Genomic DNA, 18054 nt, shown 5'->3' on the forward strand with positions numbered 1-18054 from the left:
GTGGTTCCATATGAATTTTAGGGTTTCTTTTATATTTCTGTGAAAATACACTACAATTATAAAGGAAATTGCATTTAATCTATAGATTGCTTTGGGTAAAATGAACATTTTAATAATATTAATTTTTACAATCTATGAACAGAGTATCTCTCCATTTATTTGCACCATTTTAAATTACTTTCATCATTGATTTTTAGATTTCAATGTATAGATCTTTATCACTTCAGTTAAATTTATTCCCAAGTATTTTATTCTTTTTGGTACTACTCTATATGGAAATGTTTTCATAAATTCTTTAGGTATTTGTTGTTAGTATATAAAAACACTACTGATATTTGGGTACTAATACTGTGTCCTGCAATGTTAGTGAATTCATTGATTAGTTATAACAGTTTTTTGCTGGAGTCTTAAGAGATTTCTATACATAAAATAATGTTATTTGCAGTAGAAAATATAACATTATCCTTTCCATTTTGGATGTCTTTTATTTCTTTTTCTTGTCTAATTGCTCTCACTAGAACCTCTACTCTTATACTTCATTAAAGCAGTAAGAGTGAGAAACCTTTTCTTATTCTTGATCTTACAAGAAAAGCCTTCAGGTTTTCACCACTGGGTATTAACTGTGGCCTTATAATATATCATCTTTCTTATGGTGAGGTACATTCCTTCTATATCTAATTCGTTAAGAGATTTTATAAAGGCTGTTGAGTATTGTCAGATGCTTTTTGCTTTTTCTGCATCTATTAATATGATCATATTATTTTGGTCCTTTATTTTGTTAATGTGCAACATTAAATTTATTAATTTGCATATGTTGAACAAACTTTGAATTCCAAAGATAAATTTCACTTTATCAGAGTGCATGATCTTTTTAATGTACTGCTGAATTAGTTTGTTCATATTTTGTTGAGAATTTTTTGATCTATGTTCATTATGGATATTAGCCTATAATTTTATTTTCTTGTAGTGTTTATGTCTGGATTTGGTATCAGATAATCCTGTAGTTTTGATGTATTCATTCCTCTTAACTTTTTAGAAAAGTTTGAAAAAGATTGGTATTAGTTCTTCTTTAAATGTTCAGTAACATTCAATAATGACACTACGTTGTCTGTCCTAGGCTTTTCTTCTTTGGAAGGTTTTCTATTATGATTCAATCTCTATAATCATTATTAGTCTGTTTAGATTTTCTTTGTCTTCCTGGTTTACTTTTAGTGGATGACATTTTTTAGGAATTTATTTATTTTTATGAGTTAGCCCGTTTACTAGTCTATAATTTTGTATAGCTCTCTTGTTATCCTTTGTATTTCTGTAGTATCAGTTGTAATGTCCTTCATTTATAACTTCATGTATTTGCTTCTTTACTTTTTCTTTTTTGTCTGACTAAATGTTTGTTCATTTTGTTTATGTTTCTAAAAAACAAATATTCATTTTGACTTTTTCAATAGATTTTTGTTCTCTATTTCACTTATTTGTAATCTAATCTCTATTATTGCCTTGCTTATACTAACATTGGGCTTAGTTTGTTCTTTTCACAGTTCTCTGAGTCATAAAGTCCGGTCATTTATTTTACAACCTTCTTATTTAACATAGACATTTACCACCATTAACCTCCCTCTTACAACTCTTTTGCTATATTCCACAAATTGTGATGTGTTGTAGTTCCATTTTTGTTTTTCTCTATTTCCTTTTATGATTTCTTGTTTGACTCATTAGTTTTTAATAGTATGCTGGGTTTTATGTACTTATACATTTTTAATTTTTCTGTTGTTATTAATTTCTACTTTTACACTGCTGAGGTCAAAAATTATATTTAATTTCAATCTTCTTAAATTTTGTAAGAGTTATTTTGTAGCCTAACATATCATCAATTCTGGAGAATGTTTCATGTATGTTTGAGAAGAGTTTATATTCTGCTGCTGTTGGATAGAATGTCCTTTATATTTCTCTTAGGTACATCTGGTTTATAGTGATGTTAAAGTATATAGATTTCTAATTGGTTTTCTATCTGAATGATTTATCCTTTCAAAAATACATAAATCAGCCAGACAGAAAACCAATTAGAATACCCTACTATTATTGTATTGATATGCTTTTCTCCTTTCTGTTTTTAAAATAATTTGCTTTCTGTATTTGGATATTTCTACATGTGCATTTACAATTCTTTTCTCTTCTTAATGAATTAACTCCTTTCTTGTTATATAATGACCTTCTATATATCTTCCTATAGTTTTTAACTAAAAGTCTATTCTATTTTTTATGATATAGGTTCAGCCATTCCACTTTCTTAGCCACCATTTGAATAAGTTACCTTTTATCACCTCTTCACCTTCACCCTATATGTTCCTTTGAAGCTAAAATAATGCTCTTGTAGACGGTTGGAAATGTTTGAATAGATTTAACATTTAAAAAATGTTTTAAGTCCATGTTTTTTAAAGGAATAATTTAATTTATTTACATTTAAAGTAATTATTGTTAGACAAGGGATTACTATGGACATTTTGTGAATTTTAATCTGCCTTCTGTAATTCCTGTGTTTCTGATTTGATAATTTTTTTGTAGTGTTGTGCTTGGATTTCTTTCTTTATGTCTTTGTAGATCTACAAGAGACCTTCTTTTGTGGTTTCCACAAGGCTTTCCTAAAATATCTAGTAGCTATATCAGCCTGTCTCAAGCTTCTAACAACTCAACTTCCATCACACATAAAAATTGTACATTTTTATACCTCTATTCACATTTGAAATTTTTGATGTCAAATTGACATGTTTTTATAGTATATTCATTAATGAATCATTGTAGCAAGTTATTTTAACACTTTTGTCTTTTTTTTGTTTATACTAGAGTTATAAGTGATTAGCCCACCACTATTATAGTATTAGAGTATTTTTAATTTGAGCATGTAGTTCTCTTTATAAGTAAATTTTAAACTGCCATATATTTTCATGTTATTATTATTCTTTTGTTTCAACTTAATAAACTTTAGTATTTCTTGTAAGACAGGTCAACTGGTGAGGAACTTCCTCAACTCTTATTTTTCTGGGACAGTCTTTGTCAATCCTTTATTTCTTCAGGACAGCTATGCCAGAGAAAGTATTCTTTTTGACAGTTATTTAGTTTTTCCTTTAGCACTTGGAATATATTATCCCACTCTCTCCTGGCCTGTAAGATTTCTGCTGAGAAATCCATAGATAACCTTATGAAGATTCCCTTGTATATTACAAGTCACTGTTTTCCACTTTCAAAATTCTATCTCTGTCTTTGATTTTTGTTAAGTTGATTATATGTCTCTTGGTAATCTACTTTTAGTTGACCTTATTTGGGATCTTTGAAACTTATGCGCCTGGATGTTAATAAATCTCCCAATATTTTGGAAGTTTTCTATCATTATTTCTTTAAATAAACTCTGTCCCATTCTCTCATACTTACCCAGCTTTTACTCTTATAATGAGAATAGTTGGCTTATTATGGGATGTTTATTATTCATTTGGGATCTTTAAGACTCATAAACCTGAACATTTATAATTTTCTTAGTATTTTGGAAGTTTTTCAGTATTATTTCTTTAAATATGCTTTTTCTCACTCTTCCCCATCTTTTACTCTCATAATGAGTATAGTTGACCCTTGAATAATATGAGTTAGGAACACTGATGCCTTGCACAATCAAAAATTTATGTATAACATTTTATTCCCTCCAAACTTAACTACAAATACCCTCAGCTTTAGAATTTCTGTATTTTATGGTTTTCATTTCTTTGGTGAACTTTTTGTTTTGTTTATATATTGTGTTATTGGTGTCAGTGAGTTACATATCTGTGGTCCCTTGGTGTTTGCTGAGCTTCCTTAAAATAATTGTTCTAAATTCTCTGTCAGACATTTTGTAGAGCTCCATTTCTTTGGGTAAGTTATTGAAATATTATATTATTTTGGAGGTGTCATGTTTCCTTGATTTTTAATGTTTCCTGATGTCTTGCACTGCTCTCTTCACCACTAAAGAAGTAGTCACCTCTTTAGTATTTACTCACTCATTCAGAAAAGAAAGATCTTGACCAGTAAGCTCATCTCGGATTTCTAGACTTCTCTCCAATATTTTCTATGGGTATACTTGCTTCATTCTTATTTCTTATTGGTGTCTGGTCCTAAGTGTTGTATGCCTTCTCTTAATCTTTGCAAAACCAAACCAGGAGTTGAGAGTCTCCCATTTATTTTTTTCTGGGGCAATATACTGAACTATTAAAGGCTAAGTGCCTTCTAATCTGCAGAGTCAAACTGGCTATCTTTGTGTACTCATGCACTATGTGCAGAAAACCTCATGTACCATCTGCAAGAGCATATATGAGGTACTGAAAGGGTTGGTGGCATGCATGATAATGGGAACTCTCATGACCTAGTTAAGTATTTCTCAGGTGTTATATCCTACAAAGCTAATGGGGGGGCCTCTTAGTGGAGAATCCAAAGCAGTTAATATAATTCCTCTGCCTTTGTTTAATTATATGTCCTAGTTGCTCTCAACCCTTTCTCTGTTCTTAGTTGCCCCCAGAGTATTGTCAAGACAATCCGCTCAGTGTTCTGTATGGGGTGAGAAAGAACTGGGCTTTGTGGGCAGCCTCCCACATGGCCAAGGATGATGGATAATCACTACATCTCACTTTTCCTTGTGGAAGAAATCACAGGCTGAGGATCTCTCTCTTGGCACTGACTTGTGATGCCCTGAGGGAAGAGTAATGCAAGTAAAGGAAGCTGCCTGCTATCCCCCTTTTAAATACATCTATTCTCAAATTTTCTACTCTAATAAGGTTCAGAGATCCCCCAGTAGATTCCTAGTCTCCCATAAGTTACTTTTGTCTGTGTTTTTTTGGTCAAAATTGGTGTTTCTACAAGGGGCTGATATATGAAAAATCCTATTCCATAATATTGTTAACATTATTCTCTCTTAAGGAGATTTTTTTTTAGAAGGAACTAATAAGAAGAAATATAAAAATGGCCAATGAGGTGACACAATTGTTTCAAGAATACACAAGGATCAATCATGTCAAATTACCTGATAGGTCAACTAAGTATTGAAAATTGATGATGGGAGATTAATAGGAACATAATAAAAGTTTAAGAGAGATACAGCAACAGAAACTTAGACTGTTTTGGCTAGTGACCCTAGTACTTATAAATAAACTACTCTATTTTTTGTTATATAAACAGAGTATAAAAATCATTACCCAACAATTATACCTATAACTTATTTATTATAATTCTCATAGAATACTTTTTATATTATGTTTCTAGGACACAATACAGGATGATCATTATATTTATGTTACCGAGATAGATGTCTTTGTAATGTTTATATAAATATTTCTCCCAATCCTCTCTATTCCCACAGTTTTCTAACTAAATTGTTACCATTGTTTAAGTAATTGACATGTCATTTGTGTAAAGATTAATAAAACAGTGCATTACTTCAATACTCAGTTATACTGTGTTTCTTTAAAGTGCAAGTTTAATTAGAACATTAGAAAATTCTCCCTTCTGCCATGCTATCACATTGTGTATAAATAATAGTGAGATATAATCCACAACATAAACACCAGGTACCACTAGATATATTTGAAACTGCTGCACTGAAGGTAACCATATCAGCAACAATGTTTGAACCAAGCACGTCTCCTGACTATACTATACAATGTTCCACACTAAGGTCCTAACAGAAATAATGGTGTACTCATCTCCAAGGATAAACTTCATCAACCTCAGTATCTACAGCCTAATACAGCATGTCCAGTTTCCAGGAATACTTACAAGCCACACACATAGACAAGAAGAAATAAACAAATCTTTATATTTAGACTCAGATATGATACACATGTTATAACTGTAAGAGAGTAAATCTAAAGTAACAGATTATTAAATCAAAGGACTCATGAAAAATGTAGATAGCATGTAAGTAAAGAAAAGTAACTTCAGCAGAAAATTAAACTATAAGGAAGAATAGAATGAAAATGAAAATTGAAAACAGTTACAGGAATGAAGAATGCCTTCTTTCAAGCAAATTTGGATATTCAACAAAGCCACGGAGTCAGTGATAACAGGATAAGGGAAATTATCAAACTGAAATGAAAAGATGAAAGAAAGAAATGAAAAGAAAACTTTTGAGGTCTTTAAGATAATATCAAATGGTTAAAGATACACATATTTCCAGATTATTTTAAATATATTTATTGGAAACCTGGAGCAATACAAATAACATGTCAAGAAAAGAGATTAAACGGAACCATAATAATTCTCAATTAAACTAAGATAAGAAAAAAAGAAAGGAAACAATACAGAAAGAAAAAACATTGTGGAAATAACTATAAAGAAGGTACATTTTAAATATGAATGGTATACACAAACAGTTACAAGACAAAGATTATCGGTTTGCATAGATAAAAACATTATCCAGCAAACAATATCCAACTATGTATTATGCACATAAAACCCACTTTAAATATAAAGATGCAAGAAAGTTAAAGTGAAAAGGATACTCAAGAAACAAAATAATGAGAACATATTAAGGGAAAACAAAGACCTTGAAGAGTTCTAAATGTTCAAAACTAGAACAAGTTGAGGAAACGTCTTATTGGATTACAAAACAAAGTATAAAATAGTATTAATATACTTATGAATAAATGATTGAATCAATGAATTAATACAGATAGACGATATATAGAGATAGAGAGATGGATAGATAAATGGGAGAGAGAAAAGAGAGCAACATCACAGAATTTCATACACTACATATAGATGTTTCCATGCCTAGAAGTTTAGTTTAACCCATATTGTGTCTCAACCTTGAGTGTGGGCTGGATTTAGTGACTTGTTTTGAATGTGTAGATGGCATAAAGTGGAAAAATAGTAACTGTATAATGGAGAAACATATCAAGAACAATCTTAACCAAGTGATCAAAGTTAGCATCATCAGTGTATAACATTTATGTCACGTGCTCCCTGGTATGTTGGGATGAGAAGACCACTTCACTTCCACAGTTTTCTTCCCTAAAACCCATAATAACAGTCTAGCAATGAGGAAAACATCAGACAATCCCAGATTAACACTAATTTTACACTTACCAGGCTTTCTAAAGTCTGGTAAGAACATGGGAAGCAAGTAAAGACAGAAATTGCCACAGGCCAGAAAAGACTAAGGAGAAAAGGTGACTAAATGTGATATCCTGAATTGGACCCTGGGACAAGGAAATAAAATTACAGGAAAATATAATTGTTGGTATCTAAGATTTTTAAATTAACCATGGTAAGATAAAATTGAATTGAGTGAGAGATACGTGGAAACTCTTTATATTTTCAGTATTTATATGCTGCAACTGGTAAATCTAAAATTGTCCCCAAAGAAAAGTTTGTTTTTTAAAAACATGGAAGGATGAGAAAAGGTATGTCATGCAGACACTAACCAAAAGAAAGATGGAGTAGCTATATCCATTTCAGTCAAAGTAGATTTCAGAACAAGGAAAATAATCAAGGGTAGAAAGGGACATATAATTCTTCAAGAAGACATAAAAATTCTATATGCACAAAAGCCTAAAAACAGAGCTTGATAATACATGTAGCAAAAGCTGACTGATTTGAATGGAGAAATGGACAAATCCACAGTCATTTCAGCAAATATCACCACCTTTTCCTCAAATAATTGAAAAAACAAATAGGCAGAAAAATAGACATAGATGACCTGAACAAAATGATCAATAAACTTGATCTGATTAACATTTATAATTCATTTCAAACAACAGAAGAATATACATTATTCTTAAATGCAAATGAAACACATACAAAGATAGACCATATTTTCAGTCATAAAACAAATCTGAGCAAATTTATAGGAATAAAAATAATTCAAAATATGTCTTCAAATTGCAATGGAAATAACCTAACTTCTCAGGTACTTGTTAATTAAACAATGTATTTATACATAACCCACAGGTCAAAGTATAAGTCGGAATAAAAATCTAAAAATATTTTGATCTGAGTGAAACTGAAAATACAACATGTCAAATTGATAAGATGGAGTTAAGTCAGTGCTTAGAAAGAAATGTATACCATTAAATGCTTTTAAAGAAAAAGAAGAAAAAAAGAAAGAGCTAAAGTCAATAACCAAGGCTTCCAATTTAGAAACTAAAGAGCAAATTAAATCCAAAGGAAGCAGGAAGAAATACATAATAAATGTTAGAACAGAAACTAATTAAATTGAAAACAACAAAAACAGAATCAATTAAATCAAAAGTACTTTTGTTCAAAACTCAAGACAAAAACTACCTGACAGACTGGCCAAGGGTATGAGGGGAGCAAAGGGATAAATTACAAAATTAGGACCAAAAAACCAGACACTACAACTAATCTCACATATATTAAAAATATAGTAAGAAAATATTATGGAAAGCCCATGTACATATACATTCAATCACTTAAATAAAATTCAGTTCCTTAAAGATATAAACTATTAAAATTATGAAGAAATAGAATACCTGTATAGTAAGAGAACCGTATATGTATGTGGATGTATATATGCACACACACAGAGTTTATAGGTATTAAATAAATCTATCTATGGATAATATAACCTATATGATATATAAGTAATTAAATGTGTCATTGAAAACCTTCCAAAAAGAGAAATCTCTAAGTTTCGATAGTTTCACTGGCAAATCTATCAAACATTTAAGAAAGAAATATTACCAATTCTACAAAATCTCTCACAGATTATAGAAAAAGAGGGAATACTTCTTTCTTCATTTTATGAAGTCAGCATTACTAGTGAGAATGTAAAGTATAGCCGTTTTCAAAAAACAGTTTGGTAGTATTTCAAAGTTAAATACATATGAAATACCACCCAGGTATTCTACTCTTAGAAACTACCAAAGAAAAAATAGCATATGACTGTATCTAGGTATTTTAATGATGAGTCTTAGCAGCATTATTCATATTCATCTCAAGTTAGTGATAACAACATTCATTAACTGGTGAATAAATAAATAGTATACACACACTCCACAGGAATACTATTAAACAATAAAATAAAAAGAACGAAGTACTAATAAATGCTATAAAATGGATTAATATTTTTAAAAAACTAAATAAAATAATTAAAAACGAATAACAACACATGTATAATCCCCTTAGTATGAAAGTCTAGAGTGGCCATATGGCTGTGACATGGCCTAGGGCTAGGGGAAGGGGAGTGAATTCACTGTCAATGGGCAAGATAAAAACATGAAACTAAAACTTTTTCATGTAATAGATGGACAGAATGATGGAATTATTCTGTATCTTCATTTGGTGGTTGTTACATGACTGTACATTTACAAAAATTTAGTGAGCTATAAATTCAAATGGTCAATTTTTTTCATGAAAAAGCCATACATTAATAACTGGAATAAATGAATACATTGTTAGACACAAGAATAAATATATCAAAAAAAAAACCAGTTCTGTTCCACTTTAACCATTTATCCCATATTTTCTTTTTTCTTTCTTTCTTTTTTTTTTTTTTTGAGAGTCTTGCTCTGTTGCCCAGGCTGGAGTGCAGTGGTGCAATTTTGGCTCACTGCAACCTCTGCCTCCTGTGTTCAATCAATTCTCCTGCCTCAGTCTCCCAAGTAGCTGGGACTACAGGTGCACGCCACAACACCCAGCCAATTTGTGTAGTTTTAGTAGAAAATGGATTCCACCATATTGACCAGGCTGGTCTCAGATTCTTGACCTTGTGATTCACCTGCCTCAGCCTCACAAAGTGCTGGGATTACAGGCATGAGACACTGTGCCTGGTCCCATATTTTCTTAATAATGAAAAAGAAATACAATTATTTCCAGAAAGTCAACATGTCTAGAAGTTTGAATTAGATATTTGGGCCATGAAGACAAATAGGTCTCACTGAAATTACTTAATTATCTACCTTATATTATACCACTATGTGAAATTTGCCTTGGGTGGTTTGCTGTTTTATTCCATTTGTCTAGGGAGCTCATACGAATGTGTCTATGTAAAGACTGCCAGTAGCTATGAGATTCCTCCTCCTTCTGACAAGCAAATAATTTCAAGTGCAAAGACAGGAATAATTTACAGAACATACATTCTTCTCCCATCTCATTGTCACTTCCCTCCTCCATGGCCCCTAATCATCTTTTTGCAGCGTTGTGTTGGGGCAATCTGTGCTTTCACCCACATCCTTCTGTAAGTGTCCCACCTGGTGACTCTGGGAGAAAATGCTCTAAATGAATATTCTTTAAAACAGAAAAAGTAGCATGTTCTCATTCTCCATGACAAAAATCTCTGTCATGTCAGGCCAACTGCAATGAAACAAGGAATTATTCTTTGCCCCAGCTGAAGCCACATTCACAAAAACCTATTTAATGAAAGGAAAATAAAGAGGGCTTGTGGGAGTCTTCAAGCCATTGCTTACTGAAGATAAGAGGTCTCTTTCATTTCTATTTCCTTAAATTTCTGGCAAGTCTAGATATGTATGTTTGCAAATAACTTTTGCCACATAATCTGTTGGTGCTCAGTCTATAAAGAATCAGGGAGGGAAGAGATGTGTATGCATTCAAAATGGAATATCCAATGTTTGCATCTCCAAAAACTATTTGGGCATTTACTATTGAAATCTTCAGGTTAAAACTTAGAAAACGGCTAAATTTAGAAAGCCATTTCCACATACTACAAGACCTGACTGCTTTTTGTGATGATGCCAATGTAATATTTAGAGTTTAGTAGTCACCTTTTTCTGGGGTTTTGCTTTTGTTATTTTTTTTATTTTATTTTTCATAAGTTATTAGGGTACAAGTGGTATTTGGTTACATAAGATCTTTGGTGGTGATTTGTGAGATTTCGGTGCACCCATCACCTGAGCAGTATACACTGTGCTATCTCTGTAGTCTTTTATCCCTCACCCCCTCCCACTCTTCCCTCCAAGTCCCCAAAGTCCACTGTATCATCCTAATGCCTTTGTGTCCTCAAGAGCTTAGCTCCCACATATCAGGGAGAACATACATTGTTTGCTTTTCCATTCCTGAGTTACTTCACAGTCCAAAAATATTAAATTGAAAATTCCAGAAATAAAATATTCCTAAGTTTTTAATTGCATGCCATTCTGAGTAGCATGATGAAATCTCACACCTTCCCAATGTGTCCCACCAGGGTCGTGAATCATCTCTCTGTTCAGTGTATCCATACTCTATACACTATCCACTCCTTGCTCACAAAGTAGCCTCCTGGATTATCAGACTGTTGGGGCTTCACAGTGCTTGTGTTCAAGTAACTCTTATTTTACTTAGTAATGGCCCCAAGGTATGAGAGTAGTGACACTGGCAAATCAGATATGCCACAGTGAAGCTTCAAAAAGTGAAGCTTCCTTTAAGTAAAAAGGCGAAAGTTCTCAATGTCATAAGAAAAGAAGAAATTGTACGCTGATGATGCTGAGATCTATGGTAAGAATGAATCTTCTATCCTTGAAACTGTGAACAAAGAAAAAAAAATCATACATAGTATATGCAGGGTTCAGTACTATCCACATTTTAGGACTACACTGGGGGCCTTGGAAAACTATCCCCCGTGAATAAGGGCAAACTACCATATAGTGAAGTACAAGAGATGAATTAGTTCATCTCCAAAAACATTTTGCACTAATAATGTGCCATCATTTTAACATCACTCTTAGGTATGTTTTATAAAATTGCATTTTGTTTCTTCAAGAAATATTTATTGGGCACCTTTTTATGTATCCAACACTGTGCTAGGTACTGGTCATATAACAAAGGACAAAAGAGACACTGCACTCCACCTAAAAAAACTTTTATTCTAGTTCAGATTCTTACAACTGAACACAAAACAGGCTAAGTGTGGCAGCTCATGCCTCTTTCCCCAGCTCTTTGGGAGGCTGAGTCAGGCCAATCACTTGAGGTTAAGAGTTAGAGACCAGCTTGGCCAACATGGGAAACCTAATTTTTATCTCTATGAAAAATACAAAACATTAGCCAGGCATGGTGGCACATGCCTGTAATTCCAACTACGCAGGAGGCTGAGGCAGGAGAATCTCTTGAACCTGGGAGGCCAAGGTTGCAGTGAGCTGAAATCATGCCACTGCACTCCAGCCTGGGTGACAACTGCCTCAAAATATGAAATAATAAAATAAATAAACACAAAACAATGATCTAGCAATAACAAGTGGTAAGTTCTAGGAAGTAAAAATGCTCTATGAGAGAGGTTAACTGACAAAATAAAGCTTCGGGAAATGAGCAGAAGATCTTGCTGAAACATGAAAGTAGAGTTCACTGTCGTGTGTGGGAGTCAGCGAAGAGAGATGGCATTGGGGGAGACTGTGGTGCAAGAATGACTTTAGCAGTTTGTAGGAACTCAAAGAATTCCCTAGAGCTGAAACCTTAGAATAATAAAGAAAGCGGCCTAAGATGAGTTTGCCAAAATGGAAGAAAGATAATGTAGGGCATTTAGAAAAGGTACTAAACTTCAGGAGGCCGAGGCAGGCGGATTGCTCAAGTCAAAGAGTTCAAGATCAGTTTCGGCAACACGGCAAAACTCTGTCTCTACAAAAAAAATATACATATATACAAAAATTAGCTGGGCATGGTGGTGCTACTCAGGAGGCTGGGTCAGGAGGATCTCTTGAGCTGGGGAGGCAGGGGTTGCAGTGAGTGGAGGTGGGGAGCGAATCCGTGCATTTCATCCTGGGCAACAGAGGAAGACTCTGTCTCAACAAAAACAAAAAAACAAAAGTGGGTGATGTCATCCACATTTGCCACATAGGCTGAATCTTTATTTAACAATTACCTCCAAACTGTCTTTTTACAGTTTGCTTGAATTAGAGCTTTCATTTTTGTGCTTTGACTTCTTACCTCAGGCCCTGACTCTTGTTTTTGAAGACCTCCCATCTTTCTACTCTGACTGCCATTTTGTCACAGTTCTTGCCCATATCTCTGCTGGTATTAAAGTGGCTAAAGGCATTTTGAAGTTCCAACTAAGAGGAATTTATAATGTGGACTCAGTAAGCTTGGGATTTGTAAAATACATCTTTGTGTTTATAATAATTACCGAGCACAGTTAGGCTGCTGCTAGCTAGCCAGTGTAGGCACAGCTTCCTGGAGAACACCTCTCTGTGCTGACTCATCTGCATCTTGAAGTAAAAGCGCAAAATCAGATTTTATTGTGATACAGGTGTGCCCTATGGTGCCCACCTCTGGATTTATGTAGGCAGGAAAGAAGATGCAAAGAAAGAAGTGCAATAGCTGAGGTTTGAAACTATGTGGACGACACTTAAAACCAAGACAGGCAGGTAAATCTCTGATGCTTGTATGTGTGTTGGGGGCTGGGAGGGCAGTGTACAGTGGTATAGTCTTTTAACAGAAACCAATGTTAAAATAAAGAATTAGGCATTGTCTTTCATACTAGGCGGAATTCTTTTTCAAGATAAACCATCACCTATAATGCTATGTAAAGTCCAATTCCTTAATATTTGTGTTTGTCTGAATCTATTTTGCTTTGCTTCCTAATGCATGGTCAATTTAAACTGCCATAGGTGAGGTAGGCTTTTGACAGTTCTCTTTAAACTTTCCGGTTGGGTTCAGTCACTGAAAATTTCCTGAAATCATGGTTTGTACAACTGATGATGCATTTGTATGTTATTATCCTGTTGTCTACATTTCTCTCAACAAGCACTCCACATCCTCCCTCTCAACAAGAGCCTTTTTCACATATGCATTCAATTTCCTTTTCTAAGCACGGGTCCTAGGACCATATTGTTTAAAGATTTAATTGAGTTAGAACTCAAAAGCCAGAGTGATTCCAGATTAACGTTTAAGTAGGAACCAGACAGTAATAATTCAGGTGTTATAAGAAATGGTACCAGGCTTTCCATGGTTCACATATTGCTCTCCAAACCTCTGGTTACCTAGTGCAGGAATAGAAAAGGCAGTGGGTGTGCCTTACTTTGCCCTTATGGTGTACAGATGGAATGTTTATAAACCCTCTCCTCTTCTGAACATCATGAAAGAGCAGTTTCCAGAAAAGAAAACATATTGTAATTCATTTTGTAAAGTGAATAATTCTTTTTTAAATCACCTAATCACCCACCCTTTTTTCTTTCCTGTATATTTCAAAGCTCTGCCTTTCAACACCTTCTGCCTTCCCACAAGCGGTATTTCCAATCTTATCACTTCCCTTTTCAGCAGCTATATTTCCTTTTTGTCTTTTTTCTTTCTTTCCAATTGAAATTTCTTCTCATAAATCTCTTGAAGGTGGTGCATTTATTTCACTTCTACTGCTGCTTTCCTAAGTATCAGTCTCCCCTGAAATTCTAAGACAATATCTTAGCTAGTTTTTCTTCAGTCACCTCTTTCCTCTTCCTTTCTCCCACCTTATTGTTCCCCCAAATGCAGTCCTAGTGATTGTTAAAAATAAAGATTGATCTCACACTCCTGTTTAAACGACTTTTCATTTAGAGTAAAAGTAAAATCCCAGATCTTACCAGTTCATATCAATTCATTCTTCCTCTCATTCTTTGATCTCTCCTGAAACTGGATCTTTTCCAGTCCCGTAATGAACTGTTCTATTCATTTTACTCTGCCTAACTGCTTCCCTTTCATACATCAAAGCTTAGTTTAATTGTTCTATGTTCAAAGAAACCTTAAATGATGAACCACATTGGTTAGATATCCATTATTTCATAACCTCTTAAATTTTATTTCCTAACAACTTGAATTTCTACATTTTATGTTATACTATTGTTGTTAAATAAATTATGAAATTATTTATATAATCTCTATCATCAAAGCTAAAATAAAAGCTATAAGGGAACAGGCTCTTATCTGTTTTATTTAATATTAAAGCTCAATGCTTTATAGTTCCTTGCACACAGTAAGAGTTTAGTAAGTCTTTGTTGACAAAAATAAGAAAGAAAATGAGTAACATATCATATTAAAATTGAAGGCTTTTAATGATATCCTTCTCAAAATTCTCTTGTATCTTGACTTTTAGGAAACCACATTTTTCTGATTTTGCTTCTATATGTTTATTTCTTTTCCTCATATATACCTTCCAACTGAGGACATTTTTAAAGATTAGCACTTGTTCCTCCTTCTTGTCACATCCAATTTATCCTCAACTGGAGAATCCTTCCATTTTCAATGTCTCAGCCATCAAAAGATTCCTTTGGAAAAAGAATTGTACTAGTCTACGGCTCTACTACTTATTTAATGCCTGAATCTTTTTCACAGCATCCAAACAAGTGGCCATTAAATTAAGGTTAGATATCATTAGATTGGAACTCCCTAAATTTGAAGCAACCAAACACAATTACACAATTTTAGGTAATTTAAAGAGGTAGGAAGTTTTTAATAGTGCTACATTTTATCTCATTGCAGGTTTTATATATGTATTTTCTTAATATGTGAATAGAATTATCATGATCCCTGAGTTTTTTGTTCTTTAAACCAGTCCTTACATGCTGTAGTTTTACATTTTCTAACTACCTTGTTAATTGAGTTTTGAATATAAGTACTTTTGTCTCTATCCCTTCTAAAATAAATTGACCATTATGGAATGTCATATTCCAGTTCTGATCTGTCCAGTTGTATTTGTGCAACCTATTATTGCACTACCAATTTCATTCATCACAGTCAGGAAGCATCACTAATGAATATCTCAAACGATAATGTGTTCTTTCATTGTGCACTCCATTGGTCACATTTTTATCAAGAATTATATCCGCTCTTCCGCATACATATTGAGTTATCATAAACACAATAGGTTCTAAGCCTAATATATTCTTTTTCAAGCATGGTTCATCATAATTTCATTTTTAACCTCATGTAACAGGATTACAGTTAGGTATGGTTTCTCAGCAAAATTTGAACACTATTGAATATGGTTAAAATATTACATGACAAGTACTTACAATGAATTGTTTTGCTCTTTCATTAGTTTTGTGACCCATTCTTATTGTTGGTTTCTCTACTCCTTGACAGAGATTTCCTTCTCATTTATTTTATACTCACAAAATATTTTATATCATACTAAGCTACAGACATTTGGACATACAGACAATATAGCATTTCTATTTTTTGACTGTAAGTTTCACCAAGTATTTCCAAGTTATACGGATAAACCAGTAACACACAATGAAAACCACAGAACAACTTTTGCTGCAGCCTTTCAGTAAGATAGTAAAATAATTTGAAGAAATTATATAGACACAAATAAAATTATAAGACACATTGAGCAAGTACTCAAAACTGTAGTCTAATATCTATGAAACTATAGCTATGCAAAATTACTTAACAATGTAGTGCTTAGAGCCATACTGCCCAAGTTTAAATCCCAGCTCAGGATGTTCTCATCCAGTATTTGTATATAGATTACAAGAGTTAATATATGTAAATTATCATATTATGTGTCCCAGGTTTTACTTCAGCATCTAGGACAATACCAGGCATATGGAGGTTATGCAGTATCATTGAATGAATAAATCAAAGAATGAGAAGAATCATGTGCTTTTTTTTTTTTTCCTAAAGTTGTCTTAAAGGAAACAGGTCTTTCTTGTTCACCATTCCTTAATTATTATTTTTCATATTGACAAATAAATTCTCTTGAAAGGGTATATATTATAGATATGATATAAAGAAAGCATCAAGTACCTAATTTTATATCAAATATCCTTTGTAGAATAAAATTATTCTTATGTTTTTAAAAACACCTTTCCAAATTTTACTCAGTTAATTAAACCAATTCTACTTTCAATATCATCAAGTAATCCCACAGTTCCTTTTACTTTTAAGTCTTTCAGCAATTGATATTTCAATCAGCCCTACTTTACAAATCAAACTTTAACTTTATTCTACATTATTAATGCTAAAATTGTACCATAGGGAAAAGAATCAAGATGTTATACAGAAGTGAATATTGTTTAGTTGGCTGTTTATAAGTACATCTGGTGTACAGACTAAATAAATCCTAAACCCTGAAGCACTATGGTAAAAATGGAAATTCTTGGACAAAAAAAGTTTGTTTTTCTATACCTCCATCCAAAATCTGTTTCTAGACAGAACATTTTATAGGCCATTCTTCTAACATCTCCAAATTTTCACATTTTATAAGTAAAATATTACCCACTTTTTCTTTTTTAATGAGCATTTTACAGACTTTACATACATTAAAGTTCTTAAGAAAATTAAAAACCACATTGAGATTTAAAAATAATCATTTTTAATATTATGACTTCCTGTAGGTAGAATTAAAATATATAGTATATTATTCTTATATTAATATAGGTATTAGTTAATTTTACATATATCCCTTATTTTAATATGGTAGGCACCAGGGGATATAAATAATTTATCATATCTTTTGAATACAAATATTTTAAATCCTTTGAAAGAATGACCAATATAATTAGTGTAACCATGAGATTTTTGGGTCAAGCTTGACAATATTTAAAGTGAAAATGTTCTCTATTTAAAATTATGCTTGAAGACTATAAACATGTAAATTTGGTCTATTCCAAACAAAATAGAGTAATTGATCTGTAAACATATTTGGATTAAAATATTCATATCCCAGATGGGTGCAATATTTTAGGTTGTTACCCAACAGGCTTCATCCTAAATAAACAAATCTCAGAGTCACATGAAACATGAGGAATCATCTTGGCCAGCTTCCCATTAGGATGTTTGAATATACTCAATAGCATTTTCTAAAGTCCAAATTTAAATGTTGTCAGTGATAAGAAACTTAGCGTCTCTTCATACATTACATTATTGGACAACTCTAATTTTTTGCAATGGTGGGTTAATTTTTTTAAAAATCTGCTTTATTCTAACACTTACCTAGTTATCCTAGCTTCTCCTTTACAGTTTAATGAAACAAGATACATTACTTTTTCACACAGTATTCCTTCAAATATAAATAAGGTAGCTATCATGTCTGCACTGAGCCTTCTCTCTTTCTGGAAAAAAAATATGCAGGTTTTAATTCTTTCCATTAGCTCCTTATCCTAATTATTCTCCAATACA

This window comes from Sapajus apella, unplaced genomic scaffold (assembly GCF_009761245.1).
Source record: "Sapajus apella isolate SASKATOON/1434 unplaced genomic scaffold, GSC_monkey_1.0 scaffold26, whole genome shotgun sequence".
Classification (NCBI taxonomy): domain Eukaryota; kingdom Metazoa; phylum Chordata; class Mammalia; order Primates; family Cebidae; genus Sapajus; species Sapajus apella.